The sequence below is a fragment of the Phocoena sinus genome, chromosome 15 (assembly GCF_008692025.1).
Source record: "Phocoena sinus isolate mPhoSin1 chromosome 15, mPhoSin1.pri, whole genome shotgun sequence".
NCBI lineage: Eukaryota > Metazoa > Chordata > Mammalia > Artiodactyla > Phocoenidae > Phocoena > Phocoena sinus.
In genome coordinates, this window is record NC_045777.1 from 57,044,742 (window position 1) to 57,067,318 (window position 22,577).

The 22,577-nt window shown below is 47.8% G+C and overlaps 1 protein-coding gene across 1 annotated transcript in view; it reads left to right on the forward strand.

Annotated features, from left to right (window-relative positions):
- Positions 1-22,577, forward strand: part of ABAT (4-aminobutyrate aminotransferase) — a 92,161-nt gene that overhangs the window by 30,130 nt on the left and 39,454 nt on the right. The window lies entirely within an intron of this gene.

A 22,577-nucleotide genomic window follows, 5' to 3' on the forward strand; every position in this document is an offset into this window, starting at 1 on the left:
TTCATTTTTTTTAGATTCCACATATAAGTGATATCATATGATGGCTATCAACAATTTTTTTAATATAGTTGTGTCATTTGGAGAAGTTTCTTTTCTTCTAAGCCCTCAGTGCTCTCATCTATAAAACGGGAATAGCAAGAATTCACTCAACAAATAGTGAATGTGCGCCTTGCGTGTGCCATGCACTGTGCTGGGCGCTCACCCCATCTCTGGGGAATGGGGAATATCCTGGAAGGCATGGAGTAAGAAGATACACAAATAAATGTATAAGTGCAAGCTGTGATAAGTGGAAAGGAACAGTAACACAGGAAGCTGTAAGAAATTACAGCAGGACAAGCATATTTCCATGAGGTTAAAAAAAAAGCTTCTCTGAGGAGATAACAGGCAATGATTGAGACCTGAAGGATGCACAGAGGCTGGCGGAGGAGGCCTGAGGGAAGCAGTGCAGGCAGCAAGAATGGCCAATGCAAAGGCCCTGAGGCCACAGAGCTCTGTGCTTTCGAGGATTCAGAGGCCAGAATGGCTGGAGAGAGTGAACAAAAGGCAGTGGCAGGACATGAATTAGGAGAGATAGACAGGCGCCTTCGTGAAAGACTGGGAACCAAATTGTCCTTACCTGCGGAGTGACAAGCTGAGAGCGTGGAATCAGGAAGATGACTCTGTCCCTGCATTAGACCTGCCGAGAGATGCCCAGGCTGGAGCAACTAATGGAAATGGAGAGAAGCAGATGAGTTAGAGGCAGATTAGAGTTGCCTTTCTTCCTCCCTTCTCTGGTTTCATCCTCAAGCTGATAACCAGGTAATTCTGGTCACATTCAAAGAATCAGCACCAAGGTGTGGTTGACTTTTATGCCGGTTTACAGCCTGCATTTCTGAGGCAGCAGCCACACCATGGAGCCAAAGAGCTGGCTGGACTGAACTCCGGTGCATCCTCGCCAGGCATTAGGGATGTTGGCAGCCCAGGTCAGGTATCACTTGTGCTTCAAACTGGTCCAGGATCATCCAGGACCAGTCGTAAAATCACCACCACCGTCCCCATCCTCAGTAGAATACAGCCAATCTTTGCATGTCATAAGTAAAACCAGGGGGAGGAGCAAGCTCTTACGATCTCACAAAAGAATGAAGCCACCATTGTGTCCGACAGGGAGCTGCTTTGAGGGGTAGAAACTTGAACTTGGTCATTTCCTTTAATTCACATCCCATCGAAACAAAAGGAGGCATGCTGGTGGGGGGTTCATGGTCTGGTTTGCTATCCTTTTTTTTTTTTTTTGAGGTACGCAGGACTCTCACTGTTGTGGCCTCTCCCGTTGCGGAGCACAGGCTCCGGACGCGCAGGCTCCGCGGCCATGGCTCACGGGCCCAGCCACTCTGCGGCATGTGGGATCTTCCCGGACCGGGGCACGAACCCGTGTCCCCTGCATCGGCAGGCGGACTCTCAACCTCTGCGCCACCAGGGAAGCCCTCCATTCTTTCGGTCCCACGTTGGTTCGGAGTTCAGAGTGCGTTGCATACTTTTTAATGTTTATTTGATCGTATATATTGATTAATCAGATTGTTTAACATTAAGTGCCGCAAGTCAAATCCTTTTTCTCGGGAGTTTAATTTTTACAGACTGATATGTTGTAAGAGGAGATCGGACATTAGCGGGTGGCCGTGGGGGCCAGGTTTCCTCGGATAATTAGCTCCATGGTCTTGGGCTCATCACCTAAACTACCTGAGCTTAATTTTTCTCCTCTGTAACTTGTAGGAGCGCCTGCTTTCCGGGGTGGAGAGAACAGTGGAGTTAATATATGTGAAACACTTAGAAGAGGGCCAGGCATCTAGCAGGTGCTCAGTAAATGGTGACCAAAAACATTATTGAAGGTTTAGTGTCATTCTAGGTATGTAAAGGCACCACCTAAGCTGCCACACACGACTGCTGAGCACCAGAAACGTGGCTCACCTGAACCGAGATGTGCTGTAAGCGATTCTAAAGATGCAGTAGACCCAAAAAATTAAAATGCCATTAAATTGTTTAAAAAAAAGAAAAGAAAAAAAAGAAAAATATGCCATTAATTAGTTTTTATATCGCTTATGTGTTGAAATGATATTTTGGGTGTATCAGGTTAAATAGAACATACAACTGACATTAAAATTTCACTTCTTCCCCTTTTTTGATAATGTGTTCAGTAGAAAAAAATTTTTAATGGGAATATTCAGTAATTTGGGTATGGCTCTGGTCTTTTTTTGTTTTTATTATTGGAGAATAGTTGATTTACAATGTTGTGTTAGTTTCTGGTGTACAGCAAAGTGAATCCGTTATACATATACATATATCAGTTCTGGCCTTTATCCTGTCCTATTTTGGATGTTAGGTGATCCATGAATTTACCAATGGCTATATCCATTTTATTTTTTTAAATTTTATTAAAGTACAGTTGATTTAATAGAAAATTTTAAATTGCATACCTGACTCGCATTTAGAGTTGACCCTTGACCTACACGGATTGAACTGCACAGATTGTTTTCAATAAATGTAGTACCTATAGGGACTTCCCTTGTGGTGCAGTGGTTAAGAATCCGCCTTCCAATGCAGGGGACGAGGGTTCAATCCCTGGTCAGGGAACTAGATCCCACATGCATGCCGCAACTAAGAGTTCACATGCCGCAACTAAGGAACCCGCAAGCCACTACTAAGGAGCCCGTGGGCTGTAACTAAGACCTGGTGCAATCAAAAATAAATAAGTTAATTTAATTAAATTTAAAAAAACTGAGTCTATAAATATATATATGTGTGTGTGTATACACACACACACACAAATATATATATAGTACCTATATTTCCACTTTCCAGATCTTTGGATTAACTAAGTGTGACAGAGAGTTTGTGTTGGATTTACAGATCACAGTATGTGGAATACAAAAAACTAGGGTTTGAGTTCTGATTCTATTCACGCTGTTTCAGCTTCCTGCCCTTGGGTGAGTCATTTATCAATTCCTTTGTTTTTGAGGCAGAGAGAGCAGTACTCGGATTTTGGACTGTGGAGGGTTGGTGCCCCTAACCACCACGTTGTTCAAGGGTCAAGTGTATATTTTCAACAACACTGGTCTAAAGGTCTGATTTAAGAAGGTGGAATGATTAAAAAGTGGGAGAAACATGAACTTTGCAGTCAGAAAGATTTGGGGGTATCTGGGTAGCATCCCTCTGTATTTTATCAGGGAAGCTACTTAACCTCTCTGTGCCTCTTTCTCATCTGTAAAATGGGAGCAAAAATCCCTACTACAGAAGAGTTGTTTTGAGGCTTAAACGAGATCATACAAGTAAAGTGCTTACCTCAGTCCTAGGCAAAAATAGGCACTCAAACAGAAGCAACAGGTATAGCTTTTGTTCCAGGCACTTAAGGGGTGTTTAGTATTCAGAAGTGGGCTTGAGGGGCTTCCCTGGTGGCGCAGTGGTTAAGAATCTACCTGCCAATGCAGGGGACACGGGTTTGAGCCCTGATCCGGGAAGATCCCACATGCCGCGGAGCAACTAAGCCCATGTGCCTCAACTGCTGAGCCTGCGCTCTTGAGCCCGTGAGCCACAACTACTGAAGCCCGTGTGCCACAACTACTGAAGCCTGCATGCCTAGAGCCTGTGCTCCACAACAAGAGAAGTCACTGCAGTGAAAAGCCCTCGCACTGCAACAAAGAGTAGCCCCCGCTCGCTGCAACTAGAGAAAGCCGGGGCACAGCAATGGAAGACCCAAAGCAGCCAATAAATAAATAAATAAATAAATAAATAAAATCTAAAAGAAGTAGGCTTGAGTACACTATGGGAAACAGTATGGAGGTTCCTCAAAAAACTAAAAATAGAGTTACCATATAATCCTGCAATCCCACTCCTGGGCATATATCCAGAGAAAACGCTAATTCAAAAAGATACATGGACCCGTATGTTCATAGAAGCACTATTCACAATAGCCAAGACATGGAAGCAACCTAAATGTCCATTGACAGAAGAATGGATAAAGATGTGGCACATATATAAAATGGAATATTACTCAGACATAAAAAAGAATGAAATAATGCCATTTGCAGCAACATAGTTGGACCCAGAGATTATCATACTAAGTGAAGTAAGTCAGACAGAAAGATAAAAACCATATGATATCTCTTATATGCAGAATCTAAAATGTGACACAAATGAACCTATCTGCAAAACAGAAACAGACTCACAGACATAGAGAACAGACTTGTGGTTGCCAAGGGGGTGGGGGGAATGGGAGGGAGGGGGAGGGATGGGATGGACTGGAAGTTTGGGATTAGCAGATGTAAGCTCTTATATATAGGATGGATAAACAACAAGGTCCTACTATATAGCACAGGGAACTATATTCAATATCCTGTGATAAACCATAATGGAAAAGAATATTTTAAAAGAATATATATATGTATGTATAACAGACTCACTTTGCTGTACTGAAGAAATTAACACAACATTGTAAATCAACTATACTTCAATTTAAAAAGAAGTGGGCTTAGTAGATCTGAAGATAAACTAATAATAATAACTCTCATTTGTGTAGCAAGATGACTTTGCCATGCTGTTTTCACCTCCATTGCCACCTTTGATCTCCAGAACCACTCTGGGAGGTATGGTCAGCCCCTTGTAGATCTGGGGAGACTGAGGCACAGGGACCCTGCGAGGTTTGAGCAGGACCTAGAGCCAGGCACCTTCCTGTCAACCCCATCATGCTCCCTTGAAACTTGCCATGCCTCCAAAGTGTGTTCCAGTTTTTGCTTCACCCTCCGGTTAGGTATTTTCCACAGTCATCCCTGGAACAGGGGAGAAGACCATCACCTAGTACAGCCAGCCCCTACAGGACTGACCTTACCTAAGGGTGCTGCTGGGGTGCTGTGTGTTACCTGGGGAGGCTTGAAAGGCTGGAAAGGTATTCCTGGTGAAGAGCTAGTGTTGATACTTGTGACAGAGAAGAGGCAGCTCATAAAAGCACGTTCCCTGGACACACTGGTCCACTTAAATCTCAAACCAATGTGATACCCAAGTGTAGGAACTGCTGGGGACTTAGGAGACATTGCCCCATACATGCTTCTTTGCAAATTCTTTGACTTAGATTTTGATAAATTGCTCTCCGAGGTATTTGTATAAATATGTGCCCCCACCAGCATGGCCAGATATTTCATGAAGATAAATCAGTGTGGAGAAAGCAGAGGAAGAGTGAGATGGCAGCCGGGAGACCAGCCAGGAGGCTGGGGCAGCTGTCCACCTAAGACATGATGGGTACCAGAACTGGGACAAGAGGAGAGGCTGGAGCCCAGAGCTAGTGTGGAAGTAAAATCCCAGGGCATGGTACCAAGTGAAAGTAATGGGAGGGAGGAATCAGGGTGTGTCTCGAGTTTCTGGCTTGAATAAATGGGTAGACAGTGGTTCTGCTTACTGAGATGCTGAACACAGGAAATGGAATAGGTGTGGTGAAGGGAAAAAATGATGATATTTAGTTGAGAAGGTATTGAGCTTAATGTGCAGGACCTCCTGTTGGAACAGGGAGGAAGATTCAGGGATGGTGAATCATTCATGGAAACCATGAGTGTGCATGAGGTCTCCCAGGGATGCACGGATGGATGGATGAGTGGGAGGCTGGGTGGGTGGATGGGTGGAAGAGAAGGTAGATGGGTGGATGGATGGATGGATGGACAGCTAGATGACAGAAATCTAGATTTTGTTCTACTTAGATTGAATCAAATTAAATTGCTGTTTTGTTCTTAAAAATGATCAAATATTTAATTTTATTCACACTGAAGTATTTGAGGGGGAAGGGCACTGATGTCTGCAGTTTACTTTGAAATGCATCAACAAATCGGGAGGGTTAATGGATGGAAAGAGGGGTGGATATGTGATAAAGCCATCATGGTAAAAATGTTAACAGCAGAAGCTAGGCAGTGAGTGGACAGGTATTCAATGTCAAATTCAACTTTGGTGTACGTTGGAAATTTCCATAATAAATTCAGGGGAAATGTTTTTCAATGGTCAAATGTTGGCATTTTTCATGTGGTTTCACCGAATGTTTACTCTTCATTTGGCTAAAAGATCCTTCCAGGTTTCCTTTCTGTGGCATCAACAGATCTGCCTTGCTGAGACTCCTTTGGCCTTACTCTTCCCAGAGATGGGGGCTGGGGGTCAGCGATCCCCACGCCACTCCCAGAGTTCAGGTTAAATTGCCCCAACACGCTGATTACCGCGCCAAGTTCGCCGGTATCTGGCTTGTAATAATTATAGATTTCCTCTGCGATTTGAGCCCATTGGTTGCCACGGCAACGGCGTAATAGCTCAACTGAAGCGCTGTCACGGTGATTTAGAACCAACTCGTCTCTCTTGCAGCCTCGTCTGGGTGCCCCCACCCCCTTGCCGTCGTCATAGCAACTGATGAGCAGCATGTGACCAAAAGCTCTGTGTCCCCCGCCCACCACTTGCCCTCCCCATCTTGTGACCGTTCCCACTTCCTCTTCTGGGCCCCCTGTGGACAGGCATTGACCCCAGCTTGGTCTATAATGGGGAGGCTAGAGTAATCCCCCAGACCCCGCCCAGAGAGGGGGTCAGAGGGACTGGAAGAGACAGGGCAGCCCGTCAGCCCCTGGAGGTCTTGGAGATGACCTGGCGCCCCTCAGAGCCCCTCAGGGCTGTGGCCCCATCATGGGCTGGATCTGCTGCCGCCGCCACCGAGTCCTGGGGAAGCCATTTAGGAATCTGAAGCCTTGGATCACTGCTTTGTAGCTTCAGGAATTCCTGAGCCTGTTAGAGAAAAATCTAGGGAGAGACCCCCGACGGGTCAAGGGGAGAAAAACAGTCTATTTCAGAAAGTCCCAGAGCAGGTGTTTCGTGTGGATCTTTTCTTTTCTGCTTCTGTCTGGAAAGCTCTCTCTCTCTCTCTCTGAATCCATGTCTCGCTCTCCCCGCCCCTCCTCCTCATCCCTTCTCCCTCTAAGCACTTGCTGGGAACCAGCTGAGCGCATCCTTTTCCAGATCTGCTTTGCTTCCTTTTCCAAATCTGCTTTGCTTCCGAGGAGCCCTTTTCTCCCTCCAGTATCTGAGCCCATGTTCTGGGGACGGACGGCCTGGGAGTCTGGAGCATCCTCCCGAGCGGGGAGCTGGTACCCGGTGGCACCTCTTAGGATGAACCAGCTGGCCGCGTCCCTGGGACTCTGCAGGATGGCATAGAGGAGGCATTTTAAGCAGGCGGGAGCTGGGCTTGCTGCAGGACCCTGACGACCAGGCGCTGTGAGTGTAGACGTGTGTGTGTGTGTGTGTGTGTGTGTGTGTGTGTGTGTGTCCATGTGTTTGCATGTATCTGCTGACATGTGGAGGTGTGTCACTATTATCTGTGGTGTTTGGCGTACAAGTGTGCCTGTGTGTGACTTTGTCTGAAGGACACACAAACCTACATGACAGATTTTTCAAGGATATTTTGTGGAGAGAACACAGCAGGATGAGCCCCACCCCTTTTTATTTAATTTAATTTTTTATTGAAGTATAGTTGACTTTTTAAAGTATGGGCCCCTTTCAAGTGGGAACAAAATAAAGACAGATGTTAAAATGATAAGTAAGGAATTTGCATTTATCAGTAGGTTGGCAGAACCACTTCCGACATGCGTCTGCCTCCTGGCCCCGGGAAATGAAGTGTGGGTCACCTTGAAAGGGCATTTTCACTCAAACCCCCCAAAGAGATCCTTCCTTTCTGTCCTAAGGGTTAAAACAGCACACACACACACACACACACACACACACACACACACACACACACACCCCGTTCTCTCTGAAACTCTGGGGGAATGGAAGGCTCACGGGGCCCCATCAGCGGGCATTTCACTTTCTTCCGCCACAAGACGGAAGGATTTTGCTTGACAACCTGGAGGGCTTAGTCAAGGAGACGTGAGGAAACTTTGGATGGCAGCCCCCTCACATGGTTTACTTCCGCGGTCAATTAGAAGTCCATTTTGAATTTTTTGAGCAAAGCAGCCCAAGCCCCAAGAACCAGCAAGAGGCAAGCGGGTTTAGAAAGGGAAATTTCATTTGCAGGGCAAGACGTGGGAATCCTGGTGACTCACCGTCACCCCTGGAAGGGAATCCTTTGTGCTTTGCCTGTCCCTGAACTTCTGGGAAGCTTGGTGGCCAGTCGCTCTGGATGAACACTGCCTGTGGGCTGGGCAGTGCCCTTGGCATCTTGGAGGAGAAGACAGATCCAGAGACAAGGACCAGCCTCAGGAAGGTTCCGGTCCACGCAGGCACAGACCCTGCTTATTCAGTGCGGTGCTCTCACCCTCAGAGGCGTTGCTGCCACTGGTAATTCCAAGATGCCACTCTCGTTCCCTACACTATGGCCTCTGTCTGCAGTGGCCCCGCCACCTTGTTCCACCTGCTCAAAGCTCAAATCACCTTTAAACATCCTCTGTCATTGCTTCCGGGAAACCTCGTACTTAGACCCAGGTAGAGCTGATGCTGTAGGCCCTCCTCTGCCCCACCCCCAAACCCCCTGTACCTCTACCCTATAGGGCACTTTCTCCATTTGCCCATGGGCTACAGTTTATTTTACAAGGACTTAAAAAAATATATATTAAGACTCTCAAAGCGACTGGCCTAGACTCTTTGCATGAAAAGCAAAATGGCTGAGAAATGGTCCCAGGTTAAAAAGAGATGAAAGAGCCTTGCACACGAATGCGATGATGAGTGATCCCGGGTTGGAGCCTGGAAAACAGAAACAGCTGCCAGAGACATTTTGGGGACAAGTGGGGGAGTCAATACAGAATATATTAGATAATACTATTACGTCAATGGTGAATTTCCTGAAGGTGAAATACCTTGTATCTCAGATAATTTGTACTGGGGTTAATATAGGACAATGTCCCTGTTCTCAGACTATACAGGCTGAAGGATATAGGGACGAAATTCACAATGTCTGCAACTATCTCTCAAAGAATCCAGAAGAGAGATAATAAATGCATAGACTGATAAATAGATGGGTTAGGTACACATGTGGCCAAGTATTAACAATTGGTGGTTCTGGGATTATGGGTGGTTGTTGAGCTATGCTTGCATCTTTTCCGTACCGGCCACATGCTGGGCACTCTGCCTAGCTCGGTACGTGGATTGCCTCATGTAATCCTCAGAGCAGCCTCGGGATGGGGGAACCCTATCATACCCATTTTCCAGTTGAGAAAACAGAGGCAGAGCCAGATTCCAGCCCCAGCCAAAACCCACATGATGTCACTGCTCCACTGCCACCCTTCTTGTGAAATTACGAAGGATAACTCAACAGTCTTGCCCACTTCCAGTTTGAGTCTGAGTGACTTCACCTCTTTACTGTGGTGTAGAGGTTAAGAGCGCTGGATCTAGAGCCAGCCTGGGCTTGTATCCTGGCTTACCTACTTAGTGGCTGTGTGTTTCTGGGCAAGTCACTTAACCTCTCTGTGCTTCCAGTTTCCACCCCATCCCCCCCTTTTTGCGGGGGTTGGTAAGAGAGGAGGATCATTGTAACTGCTTCAGGGGATTGTTCTAAAAATTAAAGGCACTATTATATGGAAAAGCTTAAAAGAGTGTTGGCCCGAAGTAAGTGATCACTAAATACTGTTGTTGCTATTATTCTTGTAATCCCAGCACCCCTGCCTCAGCCAGTGATGGATGAACCTGGAGGGTCTTTCCCTTCTGCACCCAGGGCTGGCTTTCTAGAGCTGGCCTCTGGGCAGGTGGCCCCTAGTGGGTACTGCAGAGATCTTGGGGTGGGGGTAATGGTAAGAGGCCTCCCTATCCCACCTCTTCCCAACAGAACTGCCCTCCTGCCTTCGCCTGGCAACGAGTTACTCAGGTGCGCTGTAAAGACCTCCAGGGAAACACACGTTTAGTCAGAGCCCATAAGCCCACAAGCTCACCAGAGCCTCCGAAGTCCATCCCAGAGGGCTGGAAGCAGCCTCCTGTGTTTTGTCTGTTTTGTGTTGCTTTCACCCCTTGACATTATGGGGGTGACTCTTCAGGGTGATCAAGAAAGAACCCAGGTAGGGAGTGTTTATCAGTTCACTCGTGGCCTTTTGGTTTTGTGAACCAGATGTTCGCACACTTGAAAAGTCATCCTGAGAGCAGACTGTGGTGGCCAGCGGGTGCGGGGGTGGGGGGAGCTGTATCTCAGTCCTGAGCAGCTGGGGCGGATCCTCAGTCATCCTGGTCCCCATCCACTGCCCCCTTCCAAGGGAGTGGAAAGGGAAGGACTGTCGCCATAGTGACCGCAGAACCCAGGCTGCCTCGGTGGAACCCTGTGTCCAGAGCATCCAGCTCTGGGAGCACACAGATGTTTGCTGGGCCTCCTCTGCCTCTGACATGTGCTCAGTGCTGGAGGTGATGAGACAGGCGGGTCGATGGCTGTCAAGTGATGCTGATGACCCTCGTCACAACGTGAAATTGTCTTCCTTGTTTACTTAGTTGTTGTCTGTCTCTTCCGCCGGAACAGAATGCAGGGACTCTGCTGTCTGGTCCCACCATCCCACCTGGGTCCTCAGGATTTAGTGTTGTGTCTTCAGGCCATAGGCAGTCAGAACATAGCAGTGCCTGCTGGTGGACCCGTGAGTGAATGAATGAGTGAATACATGAATCTCACAGGCTAAAGGCAGAGACAGAGATGTGAACAGATAGACAGTACAGGTGAACAGGAAAAGAATATGCGTATAAATCTGTGGCTAATCTAAACATGACAGATGTTGACAGTTGGAACAAGGTGGTAGGTAGAGTCAGATTCATCTTGTGTGTTTGAAATTTAATTATTTATTTATTGGCCATGCTACGTAGCTTGTGGGATCTTAGTTCCCCGATCAGGGATTGAACCCGGGCCCCAGCAATGAGAGCGCCGAGTCCTAACCACTGGACCGCCAGGGAATGCCCCTAAAATATTAAAAATAATAATAATAAAAGGAATGATTGCTGGAGAAATACAGATGAGTGGCATCTAACCCTGAACTGAGAAGCAGGAAGGCTTCTTGGAGTAGGTGGCCGGAGGTGGCCACTCTGAAAAGGTACACAAGAGGCAAGGGAATATGCACAGGACGAGGGGCAGAAAGGACATTCTAACAAACAGGATCATGTGAGTGACAACCCGGAGGCAGCGAAGAGCAGAGTATGTGCAGGTCAGCGTCCACAGGGCAGGACATACAGGTTGGGGGCAGGGGGTACCCAGCCAAGCAGCTGGGCTTTATCCTGGGGGTAGCAAGGAGCCAAGGAATGTTGGGGCATTTCACATTTTTTAAATGTGAAAAAATAAGATGGTTTCAATAGAAAGCCCTCAACTCATTCCTGAAAGCCTTATCTTTTTGCCTGGAGGATGGCTGGGGGTTTTGTACATGTCTCAAGGAGTATCATTTTAGAGATTTTCTTTTTTTAATTAGCAAGCTTGTTTTCCTAAAACTATCAAAAAGCCATAAAATGGAGGCATTTTTCTCAACAGGAGGGAAGGCAGAGAACGCTGTTGATGCGAGAAACACGGGGAGGTTTGGACACCTGGGTGGGTTTCCCCTCCAGGGAGGATGCCAACCAGGAAATATTCCATGCCAGTTTTATTTACTCTGCGTATCTGGCTCTGTGTGGACAAAACACCGTGGAAGTGATGGATGTTTTGCACTAGATCAATGCTCCAGCCTCACATGTTGATAATCACCAGCAGCTGTGATCAGCCTTCTTCCCCAGATTCATGTCCCAGCTCTTTCTTTGGTGCTATATTTTGTCCTCCGGAGCCTACTCCTTTCAATAAACAAGCTAAACAAGGCATTGTGAGCTGTAGGGTTAAGGGCTCCAGCCATCTGCCCTCTGTGGTCCCGTGGGAAGACTCCCTAAACAGACAGATTACGTTTGATGTCTCAGATGCTGCCAGATCTTTGGTGGGGGCGGGGGGGCAGGTAAGGCTGGCATGAGGATCTCGGAAATCAACACACACGTGCCATCCAGAAGGCCTGACTGTTTGGCCAGGATCATATGACTGACGGCCATTGTGCCACATCAACAGCAAGGGGTGAGCCTGCTTGATTGGCTCAGAAGGAGGTGAATCGGCTGCTTTTTCATGACTCTATCCTTGGACCTCCCCTCCCCTTCGCTGTCTCTCCTGCAGCAAAACGTTTAAAGCGTTGGCTAGAAGAATTAGGACGCAAGAAAAGGTAGGCAAACTCTTGGGTCACATATTGATGTTTAAAACACGCAGTTAGCATTCTCTGTTACCTGGAGCTGTCCTAAGTGCCGCGGAGTCATAAAGATGCTGCTGCTTCCACGCCAAGGACCTTACGTGCCATAGGGTGGGATGGGGCGCCGCGTGGAATTTGGGCCTCTGCACCCTGGAAGGGACTGTGGGACAAGCTTTGGGGTTTAGGGAAAGTGCCACGTGTGGGCTGAGGTTGGAAACGAGTGTGTGGCTAAAAGATGAAGGTCTTGGGACTTCCTTGGCGGTCCAGTGGTTAAGACTTCATGCTTCCAACGTAGGGGGCGTGTGTTTGATCCCTGGTCAGGGAACTAAGATCTCATGTGCTGCAAGGTGCGGCAAAAAAAAAAAAAAAAAAAAGATGACGGTCTTCAGGAAGGCTGCAAGCAGTGGTAACTGTTGAAGTTTTTTGTCCCCGTAAAGGAGGTGTATGTATGTTGGTCTCTGTTGATTGATGAGCTCTCTGGGTAAGGATCGCAACCACCAAACTGGTAATATACCCAGATCTTAGTCTTCAAGCGCAGAGGGCCATGGTTCTAACACAGCTCCACTATCTCTAGCTTTGTGTCCTTGCGCAAATGGCAAAACCTCTCTGAGCCTATTCCCTCACCTGAAAAATGGGAGAGTAGTAGTTGCCTTCCAGGAGTAGATGAGATAGTGTGGGTAACGCTTGACACTGGAGGGATTCATTCATTGAATCGTAGCAGACCCTGCATCACGCATCAGTGAAAGATCCTTTGAATTTCTGAAAAGTTAAGATATTTCCAAGGGATCGTAGGAATACTGTCGGGCACACACTGTAACTCCAATCACCAAAAAAGTGCTTCCAAGTCGCCTGTGGTGCAGACCTGGAAGGAAATAAATGGCTCATTTGTCATACGCTGTTGTATTTGCATACTTAGCAGTTCCTGGAGTCCTTAAAAAGATTTAGTTTCCCTAAACAGGAAGCATGTCTCCTCTCATCACGCTGACCTTATCTGTTGCTTGTTGGCCCCCCGCTTGGGAACACTGGATCCTGAGGACAGAGCAGGGCATGTGCTCGCTCTGCAGGCACGTGCCGGCTCAGTGCAGGCGCCCCGTAAACATTTGTGAAATTGAGCAGACTCGCGTACGTTGGCCTGGGTCAGCTTCTTCAGTGTTGGCACAGCATCCTTCCCAGCCCAGATTCTGCTTTCTCACTCCTGCTCCCTTGTGGGGTTGGAAATCCAAAACTAGCCCAGCCATTCCAGGATGCGTCTTTACACCTGTTTCCTGCCCCCAGAACAAAGCCTGTGTCTCTCCCATTCAGAGGACTTGGACTTGAAGCCTTGTCTGTTCTTTCCTCCCTTCACTCTGTTCTAGTGATGCCGTGTTCATGCTGCCTGCATGCATGATTTAAGTTCACCTTATTCTTCCTGACGGAGCCTGGCGGGCTGGGGCAGGCAGGTGAACTGGGAGACAGGAGCCTGAGGATGAGAGATGTTGAGGCAGACCAGCTTCTGTCTCGTGGAAGCTGGATGTTCAGGCTCAAGCAGAGCTAGAGATTTGCACGTGCAAATTGTCCCTCCCAGCGCTTGAGGCTGTAGAAGAAAAACCTTCCCTGCAGAGGAGGGGTCTTTGGAAACTGAGAACATGGCCTGCGAGGAGCCTTCTCTTCCACATCTTGTGTGTAGGCTTCAGTTGGCCGGAACCAAATTCTGTGCCTCGTGACCACATGGGTAGGTTTTATTCTTCCCATTTTACAGATGAGAAAACTGAGGCCCTGGTGAGCTGAGCAATGTTTTTTATTTAATTAATTAATTAATTAATTAATTTTTAGCTGTGTTGGGCCTTCGTTGCTGCATGTGGGCTTTCACTAGTTGCAGTGAGCGGGGGCTACTCTTCGTTGCAGTGTGCAGGCTTCTCATTGCAGTGGGTTCTTTTGTCGCGGAACACAGGCTCCTGGTGCATGGGCTTCAGTAGTTGCAGCACGCGGGCTCAGTAGTTGTGGCTCGTGGGCTCTAGAGCGCAGGCTCAGTAGTTGTGGTGCACAGGCTTAGTTGCTCTGCGGCATGTGGGATCTTCCCAGACCAGGGCTTGAACCCGTGTCCCCTGTATTGGCAGGCAGATTCTTAACCACTGTGCCACCGGGGAAGTCCTGAGCGACTTTTTTTTTGGCCATGCCACACGGCTTGTGGGATCTTAGTTCCCCGAGCAGGAATTGAACCCCAGGCACTCACCTGGGCCCTCGGCAGTGAGAGCGCAGAGTCCTAACCACTAGACTGCCAGAGAATTCCCTAGTTGAGCAACTTGCCCAGAGTCATCAAGCTAATAGACAGCACATTTGGACCCAATTTCTGGCTCACGTTACTTTCTCAAATGAACCCTTAGTCTGTCTTAGGAGTCAACACTTGCCTGTTTCTAAGAATAATATTCCTCTCTCCTGATACAAGCCGCTGATGATAGTATCATGCTCCACGAGGCAGGTTCTTAAAGGAAATCATGAGTGCAGGGTGGGAGGGCCGGGGTCTATTTTGCAGAGAAAACCAGGGAGGGGGAGTCGCAGGAATCGGGGCTGGAGATGAAACCTTCTGTCCCAAGGCCACTGTCACAGGCCCATGAATGGGGCCCTGTTAGCCATCTGTAAAGGCCAGGGCTCTGGCTTTATTGGTTGCCATGACGACCCCTGGCCTTGACAATGGAGGCCCACTTAGCTGAACGTGTCATTGTGTCCCCATTGAGTCTGCAGAAAAGCCAATGGCTAGGGCTGCAGATGGGAAAGGAATGTCCCCAGCCTCTGCCAGCCCTTTTGTCTCTGTCCCTAGAGCAGATAGAATGAGAAAGAGCATCTTCAGGGCCTCAGAGAGGTCTGGGGCTTCTATCTCTAGCTAATGACACATGCAAAGATTTGGTGTTCGTAGGGCCTGGGAGGCAGCATGGTGGAGAGATGAGTCCATCTTCGTAGGATGGTTCTGGAGTGTTTATTATTTATTCAGTGATTGTTCTCAGCCGGGCATTGGGGCTGGGGATACAGCAGGGACCCGAGTCCCAGGTCTCAGTTCACCCTCTGCTAGCACATGAGTTAGGTGCAATTGGTATTGTCCCCATTTTACAGAGGAGGAAACTGAAGCACAGAGAGGTTACTTAAGGTGCCCAAGGTCACACAGAAGGCAAAAGAGGCTGGTTTCACATCAAACACCCTGCATACCACCTCCCCAAAGAGCCACCTTGATCTTCTTCTTTCTCTTCTTTTTCATCTTTGGGATGTTCAACTTTCAAAGTGGGAAACCATTTCCAAGGATTTGGGAGCCATGCAGACCTGGGTCAAGTGCAGGGTCCACCGTTTACCCCTTAGGAAGGCGGTTCCAACCCTGCCTCGGGAGCTTCACCAATGCCCAGGTCAGATCCGTGGGTGTGCCCAGGGCGGGGGTAGGGGGTGGGCATCGTAGGTGGAGAGCTCCCCTGATTCTCACGAGCAGCATGGGGAAGAATCACTGGCTTCTGAGACCCCAAAATCACTTTTGAGCTTGGGAAGCCATTCACCTCTGAGCCTGTCACCTGAGGTGGATACGAAAAGTAATATAGAAGATACAGGGCACACAGTAGGTGAGCCATAAACAGCAAGGGAGGGGATATGGTGATATATGTATACATATAGCTGATTCAGTTTGTTATACAGCAGAAACTAACACAACATTGTAAAGCAATTATACTCCAATAAAGATGTTTAAAAAAAAATCCAGCAACCAGTACTTTTGACTTTTTATTCTCCCTCCAAAGCAAATTGGGAAGGTCCCACCCCCCCACCCCCCCACCCCCCCCCCCCCCCCCCCCCCCCGTTCACCTGAATTCCCCTCCCCCTATTGATTTAAACATTGCTTTCTCCCAGCCCTGCCCACCCTTCAGTTGCACCAGGCAGATAAGAGGGAGCAGAAAGAACTAATTAGCATTTTAATTAGAGGAAAAGGGATAGGGAGCAGTGGGTGGAAACCCAAGGGTTTCAACTTGTTTTGACTGAAATGCACAGTAAGAAACAGCATTTATTGTAGGGTCTCTGGGTGTCTGAAACAAAGATCACCCCCATCTGCCGCGTACTCTGATGGTTCTTATTCTGTCTAATTTATTGATTGATTGAAATTTCTCTTTAGGTTCTGTCAAGGAGAAAAGTCCCTGTCCTCCTTTAACACCTGTCTAAGAGCTGGTGGTCTCCATCCCAGCAAAAATAGGGGGCCTGGCCGAGGCTGGAAACCTTGGGTAGTCAACTGCATCCAGCTTTTAATTTAACAAACTGTCTTGATTTTCTTACATTCTTTCCCCCATCACCTTTATTTGCCCCAGATGAAACTTTGAGGAAAAGGAGCTGGGGAGTGATTAGTAGGGGTTGTAGGAAAATAGCTTTATAAAGTTTAGAAAGCAAGTTGATTTCGGGGCTTCCCTGACAGTCCAGTGGTTAAGACTCGGAGCTTCCAAAGCATGGGGCGCGGGTTTGATCCCTGGTCGGGGAACTAAGATCCCAGGTGACTCTCGGCACAAACAAAAAGTTAAAAAAAAAAAAAAAAAAGATATAAGTTGATTTCAAGAAGTACGTTAAGTAAATACATGTTGTACGAGATTAAGAATGTGAGGGAGAAGTAGTATGCTGGGAAGAGGTTTGGAAAACACAGAGGGAGATGGGATTTTAGGGACCAGGGGTGCCTGCAACCAGCTTGTTTCCATTCAGAGTCTGGGATTTCTCCAGCCCCGCCTTGGCCACAAGCCTCAGGGTGTGCCAGTGCTCAGAAAGCTCCCCCTCAGGCCCGGGATCCTTCAGGTCACCTCCTCCTTTTTCCAGATATGCCACAGATTGCAGAGGGCGTGGCGGGAGGAACAGGGTGATGCTGGGACCCCTTCTGGGGTAAGAGTGGGGGTGGGGAGCAGTGCTGCCAGGTATTCTCGGCAAACTGCTCATCACATGCTCCTTGGGGTCAGAAGGGGCCTTAGAAACAATATGATCCAACACCTACGTTTTACACACGAGGAAACCGAGGCCAGGAGAGTGATGTGTCTTCTGTCCCCAAGCCAAACAAGGGCTGTGGTGGACAGTCAGTGACACAGTGACTTTAGATTTGAGGGGAGGGGAATGTTATTGTTAAATTGTCGTTTTAACACCAATTTCAGACCTGCTTGCTAATTTTAAATATTATCTACCTTAAAAGGCATGTGGGACTGTCTGCCTTTCACAGCTCAAATGCGGTGAGTCGGGGAGCTGTGCTGAGCTCCGGGTACCTGGTGAACAGGAAAAACTCCATCCCCACTCTCTCGGGGTTTGCATTTTTCTAAGTGTGATTGGAGGGTTTTAGGCAGGAGAGTGATGTGAGATGAATTATCCTTTAAAAAGGTCAGAAACCAATTAGAAAACAGAAGGAGAGGAAGAGAGAAAGCCAGGAACCCCCTGAGGGCATCACTGCCCCGCCAGGTGAGAGACGGGCGTGACTGGTCCCCAGCAAGACCCCTGGGCACCCAGCTCTCTGCTGTCACTGTTGCTGCTTTGGGGTCTCCGCCCGGGGAAAGGGAGCCCCTCCTGTGGCTGACTTGCATCTGAGGGGCCCCAGAGTGAGTCTGCAGGGAGAGTCTGCCTGTAGGCTGTCCCCTTTCCTCTGTGACCCCAGAAACCTCCAGGGATCTCAGACCACAGAGCTCTAGAATCAACGACTGCACTATTACAGGGCACGTGACAGACATCACTAATCTATCACAGCTCTTTTAAAGCTAGGTCTTGTTCTGCATCTCATCAGAGTGCCTATGCACGGTGCCTGGCGTATTACAGGGGCACAGGGACATCTGCTAAGTGAATGAATGACGCAGATGGGTCAAATGACAACTTGGGATCACACAGCCTGTAGCGGCAGGAATTCAAACGCAGGCCTCTATGATCAGGATGTGTCATTCCCCTCTATGCACTTTTCTGGTCCCCTCTCTCCCCTCTGTGAAAGAGGAGGGATCACTCAACAATTCTCTTTTTTATTGAGGTCAAATTCACATAACAAAATTAACTATCAACCGTCTTCAGTGAACAATTCTGTGCCTTTTAATACATTCACAGTGTTGTACAACCATCACCACTATCTAGTGCCAAAATTTTTCATCACCCAAAATAGAAACCCCGTGTCCATTCAATAGTCACTCCCACTATCCTCTCTTCCCAGCCCCTGGCAACCACTGATCTGCCTTCTATCTCTTTGGATTTACCTATTCTTGAAGTTTTATATATAAACAGAATCTTACAATATGTGACCTTTGACGTCGGGATTCTTGCATTTACCATAATGTCTCTGAGGTTCATCCATGTTGTATCAGTGCTTCTTTCCTTTTCATGGCGAATAATACTCCCTGGTATAGACAGACTGCATGGTGTTCATCTGCTCATCCATTGATGGACAGTGGGTTGTTTCCAACTTTTGATGGTTGAGAATGGTGCTGCTGTGAACATGCATGTTTATGTATTTATTCCTATTTTCAGTTCTTTTGGGTGTATACTTAGGAGTGGAATTGCTGGGCCATATAGTAATCCTACGTTTAACATTTTGAGGAAGGCATAATTCTTAAACCACCATCTTTAAGGCTGAGGGTTCAGGAGCTGGTCCCTGGCTGCTTCCTCGACATAGACTCCCACCCTGGTTGGTGCCCTTCACTCAGCTCACCCCAGCAAGCCCCCCTCCCCGTCCTCTGGGACATGCTGAGTACTCATTCCCTCCCCGTCCTCTGGGACTTGGCTGAACAGGATCCTTCCGGATGAGACTAGAGCAGCTGGCACCCTCCCTCCTTGAGAGGGTCTCCAGAGGGTTCCATCTGGCGATCAGCTGTTTCTGCCCCTCATCTTCCCTTCCACCACTCTGTGATTTCTTGCCTGAATCCTTGGCCGTTCCATGTCCTTTCACACCTCCGAGCATTAGCTCAGGCCTTACCTCCCCTTTCTTCTGTGACTTCTGAAATCTCGCAGCCTTTCAAGGGGCAGCACGCCCCCCAACCCAGAATTAATTTCTCTGTTCCCATGGCACCTTGCTTATACCAGCAAAAGTCAGGGTTCCATTCTGTCTTATACAGAATTAGTTGTTGACAGTGAACTGGAAATTTTTTCCCCTGCATATCCTGCCAGGTTATTTTAAGAATTTTATCAACGTGATGCGTAAAGCAGCTAGTACATTAAATTCTCCCATTTTTTCCCCCCTTCATTCCTCTGACACTAAATTATGAGCTTCAGAAAGAGAGGAGCATTTTATCCATCTTCGTTTTCTCCTATGTCTAAATAATGCAGTGCCTTGCCTGAAACAGGTGCCTAATTAATTTTGTTGATTGAATTAGTGGGCCAGGGACAGTGAATGAATGACATTAATTCTTCTGATTGTTGGAAATATATTGTGCTAAGAACTGACATCTGGTAGAGATCAGGTTTCGTTATAAGGTCAGTTTCAACTGCGGGCCACTGAAATATCACTGAGATATATTTCCCAGTGTGACATTTTGTAATTGAAAGCTTATAGATGTGACTTTCACTTTTGCAGAGCATTCAAATGTTAATATGCTAGCTCTCTGAGATTCTCGCATTTTCAAAAACCCATCTAGCATTTTCAAAAACACGTCTAATGGAAATTGAACTGTATGGAGTCTTAAGTGCTCCCGTTTGAGACCAATGCTCTTAAATGAGAGACAGCAACTACTCTTTCTACCTAGTTACCAGGCTGCTAAAAATTAACAGGGTCGCATTGTGTTGGCTGTTCTGGAATAGATCAAAATATCCATTGAGTTATCAAGGAAAGAGTCTGGTTTCTCAGTTAATTTAAGGTCGCACCTTCCAAGCCCTTGCTTTTTTCAATAATATTTTCTCGGGTGAAAAGCAATAAAATTTCCCCTCTGAACTAGATCATTTGTATTCATCAAGCCCCGTTGCTTCTACAGTAGGTGTTTTGTTATTCACTGACTTAATCGATGTTGTAATGAAGGGTTTGGGGTCAGGCAGTCCGAAGCAATCCTATGACCAAATCCAAATACCATAACTCCTCCGAGCTTCCATCTCGTCGTCTCTGAAACGGAGAGATACACTACTGCTGGTTGAGCAGATTGAGGGGAATAAAGTACCCTTCAGAACAGTCACTTCCACCCTGGAGGAATCCCGATCCCCCACTGGGCAGAGAAGGTTTGCCGCCCTGAAGTCTTTATCCTTAGCCACCCTGCAGGGCCTTGCTCCACCTGCACTGCTGAGTAGAAGCAGCATTATTATGGTTTTGTTTATCGTTTTCTTTTTCTTTTTTTGGCTGTGCCGTGTGGCATGTGAGATCTTAGTTCCCTGACCAGGGATCGAACCTGCACCCCCTGCAGTGGAAGCACGGAGTCTAAATCACGGGACCACCAGGGAAGTCCCAGAAGAGGCATTATTATTCCCAGTGCACTCCCAAAATTTGGGGCTCTGACGCTCTAACCATGCTGTTAGCTAGGATTCTGTTTGCAAGCAGCAGAAATCCATTCAAAGTAATGCAAGCAAGCCCCGAAAAGTGGGGAAGGGGGAGGCTTTCTGGACTTTCTTACCAAGGCACTATGAGGATGGGAACACTTTTCCTTCACTCCTGATGTTTCCTGCCACGTGGAGGGACATCTTTGAGCGTTAACACTCCTGGCTCTCCCCTGCCCCCACCCACTCACCCCCCCCCCCCCGCCCCGCCCCGGGAAGGTAACTCAGGTCTCCCCAACAGGTTCAGAAGTGGGTGCTGCACTCATGGCCAAGCTGAGCTGCAGGCTTGAGATGGAACCAGGGAGTCCCCCACATGCCAGACCCAATTTCTCTCTCCTGTGGCTGCTTCTCTCTAGTGCACAGGCCACATTCTTCTCCATGAAAAGACCCTGTTTGGGGACTTCCCTGGTGGTCCAGTGGTTAAGACTCTGCTCCCAATGCATGGGGCCTGGGTTCGATCCCTGGTCAGGAAACTAGATCCCGCATGCCGCAACTAAGACCCAGCGCAGCCTAATTAACTAATTAAACAAAAGACCCTGTTTGAACGCCAGCTCCTCTTACAAGGTAGATAGTGGCTGACCCAACAGCTCCCAGGACTCTGGCCCAGCCAGGACCAGTCAGGTATGACCAGTGGGGCTGGGTCACACAGAACAGACCTGGCTGCCATGTCTACACCCCTGTAGATGGAGGGAGAAGTTTCTGAGAATGGTGAATGGTGACATTTGCTGACCCTGGACTCAGACAGCTGAGTTCTGTTTTCAGATCCACCATTAACATCTATGTGCCTCAGTTTCCTCATCTGTAAAAAGGGGATCACATAGCATTGTTGTGGGTGTTAATAATAATAATAAATGTTAATAATACTGTATGTAAAGTGCTTAGCACAGTGGGCCGCACGTAGAAAGGACTTGGGAAACAGAGTAATAATGAGAAGTGAATGCTTCCGTCGTTGTTCTGAGAAACAATACAGGTCTATACCCAGTATTGTAGGTACACAAGGAAAATACATGTGCCAAGTAACAAAGCGTGTATTTAGTGAGAAGACCCACAAACAAAAAGATGCACAGAGAGTATGTTTGAATGGTGGCCTGGGGAGAGGGGGATGGAGGGGGGAGAGGTGATAAAAAGCAGCAGATAAACAATGGGGGAGGGAGGTTTTGCTCAAGGCCTACAGTGCAAAAGGCAACTGACAGAGCTAGGTGCTGGGATTTGGGATCAGGGCTTAGGAGCAATCTGGAGAGAATCAACCAACACACCCGTAAAGTGGGAGCTGGGAACCCTGACTCCCTGGGGCTGCGTAGAGTAACTATCTACTGGGCTCTGGGCCTGTTCCAGTTTCAAAACTGAAAACCCCACATTCCAGGGACCCCTCTCAGTCCAGAACAAACTCGGGAGAAGTACAACCCCCAAAGTGGGCCACCGGGTACACCTCTGGATCTGCAGGATTCCCAACCACCGATATTCTGTATGTGAACAGGGCAGAGGGAGCTCCCTGCTTCCCACATTGAGCAGTCATCATGACGTCTGCTGTGAAGTTTCGTCCATCTGGGTCTTTCCATCGTGTAGAACACAGGCCTGCCTTGCTTATCCCAGGTGGATGATGCCCTGAGCTTGCCAGCTGACCTACAGAGAGCTCTCAAGCCAACTCTGTCCCCTTTCTTTGTTTTTCCATCTAGAAAATGGGCATAATAATCCTACCTGGCTACAAGGTCAAATGAAACATGTGAACAGGCTTTGATTTAAAGTGTATATTCTGGGGAATTCCCTGGAGGTCCAGTGGTTAGGTCTCGAAGCTTTCACTGCTGTGGCCTGGGTTCAATCCCTGGTCCAGGAACTAAGATCCTGCAAGTCACGCGGTCAAAAAGTTTTTTTTTTAAAGTTTATATTCTGGGCTTCCCTGGTGGCGCAGTGGTTGAGAATCCACTTGCCAAT